This window comes from Macrotis lagotis, chromosome 8 (assembly GCF_037893015.1).
Source record: "Macrotis lagotis isolate mMagLag1 chromosome 8, bilby.v1.9.chrom.fasta, whole genome shotgun sequence".
NCBI classification, from domain to species: domain Eukaryota; kingdom Metazoa; phylum Chordata; class Mammalia; order Peramelemorphia; family Peramelidae; genus Macrotis; species Macrotis lagotis.
Window position 1 is genome coordinate 109,904,165 of NC_133665.1, and position 2,377 is coordinate 109,906,541.

Here is a 2,377-nt window from a genome sequence, read left to right on the forward strand (position 1 = left end):
CTTCTCTACCATTCCTCCCACCCCTTCCATTCCACCCCCACCTTCAGTTTTCTTTTGTATACTGACTTCCCCCAAGGGATGGTATTCCTAGCACATGTTGTTTATTAGCATCTGACTCTAAATAACCCCAAGGACAAAAAAATCCATGGGGTTTTCTTTTTTTCTTTTTTAGTGGGGCAATGGGGTTAGTATCAAGTATCTGAGGTTGAATTTGAACTCCAGAGCCAGTGCTCTATCCACTGTGCCACCTAACTGCCCCTCCATGGGGGTGGGGGCTCCCTGCTCCTGCCCTGGGGTTTTCTTGGCAAAGATAGAGTGGCTTGTCATTTCCTTCTCTGGCTCATTTCACAGATGAGGAAAAGGTTGAACTCTGAGGCAGAGTTACGTGACTTGCTCAGGGTCACACAACACAGCAAGGTCTCTTTTAATATCAAGCCTAATATTGCCTCTGGGCAACTTTTATAAACCTTGTCCCACTGTGCTAAGAGCTGGGGATACAAATATGAAAAAGGTGATGGCCCTTGTCTTCAAGAAACTTATTATATGATGAAGGGCAGTTAGATGGTACAGCAGATAGAGCACCAGTCTTGGGAGTCAGGAGGACCAGAGTTCAAATCCGGTCTCAAGACACGACCCTTATTAGCTGTGTGACCTCAGGCAAGTCACTTAACCCTGATTACCTTGAATCCAAGACCATTTCTAGTCATCCTGATTCATATCTGGTCACTGGACACAGATGGCTCTGGAGAAGAAAGGGAGGCTGGTGAATTAGCACAGCATCCCCTCACTCAAATCCAGTTCATGTGCTTGTCATGGCATCACCTCTTTGATGACTTGGTCTTCTTTGAGAATGAAGGATAAACAACATCTAATGTGTAGGAAGACAATGAATGCATTAAGGAAGAGAAGGTACCCAGAGTCAGGGCATGGTAGAGAAGCCAAAGAAGTCCAAAATGAGAGAAAGATGAGAACAAGCCTCCACAAAACAACCTTCCAGTGTAGCCCACACGATGATGATAATGATTATCAACCTTTAAGGTTGGCAAAGGGCTTTAGATCCTCCCCTAAAACTGTGGGAAAGCAGGTTCTATTATTATCCCTATGTCATAATAAAGAGCATGAGTTTCCAACTATTTAGCTCTTTTCTGGACCTCTTCTCCCAATAAAAGCTTGTCAAGGGCCATGTGGAGCATTTAATATTTATTTATGAGTACAATGTAACCCATCTTACCAATGAGCAAGACAATATAATGTAAAATGCAATATTAATAAAAATAATAAAACATTTATGTACTTTTTAAACAATAAAATAACTTGCCATTTTTAATGTGAATACTACACTCAACTGTTCCTTCCTTTTCCATGACTCCTAAGGTTCATATGAAGGGTCTTTGAGGATTACAGTCATGAAGCACCTGAGTCAGGATCTGAATCCCAGATCCCCCTGACTCCCGCTCCAGTCCTATATCCCACCCTCACTTAGTTCTCTTTTTTTAAAGAATAGCTTCCAGGGGTGGCTAGGTGGCGTAGTGGATAAAGCACCGGCCTTGGAGTCAGGAGGACCTGGGTTCAAATTCGACCTCAGACACTTAATAATTACCTAGCTGTGTGGCCTTGGGCAAGCTACTTAACCTCATTTGCCTTGCAAAAATCTAAAAAACCCCCCAAAACAAAAAACAAGAATAGCTTCCACTAGACTGCTCACCACTGAGAGGAGGGAGGTTGGGTGGGGAGGGAGGTGCAAGAAGAGTGTGTCACTTATAAATATGCATGTGATGATTGTTGAAAAACTTTCCTAACATGTGACTGGAAAAATAACTCAATAGAAAAGAACAGCATAAAGAATGTCTGTTTTCCGTTATCTTCTTATGTAATTTTCCTATCTCATCCTTTACTTTTCTTCCTTAAGGATGTGATTTCTCTGGCATCACATTCAACTGAGATCAATGTGTACCATGGAACCAATGTAAAGACTCACAGCTTCTGGGGGGGGGGGGGGGATTGCAAAACTCAAAATAAATAAAATCTTTCTTAAAGACATAAAGATCTTCTAATGTAATTTTGCCATCTCTTATACTTGGTGCTTGTCCCTCAAGGATATGATTTGTCTCTCATCACATTCAGCCGAGATCGGTGTATAACACGGAAGCAATGGAACGACTGGCAGACTGCCCTCTGTGGGGGGCAAGAATGGGGCGAAACTGTAAAACTCAAACTAAAAACGCGTGTCTGCTTGAGCCCGGGATCCATCGGGGCTGAGGCCGCGGCCTCCCCGGGTGCCGGGCACTCGGCCGGGGTGGCCCCGCTGGGAAGGGCCCGCCCCCGGCCCCGCCCCGGCTCCCCGGGAAGCGCCGACGAGCCCCGGCCGCGGCCCCCC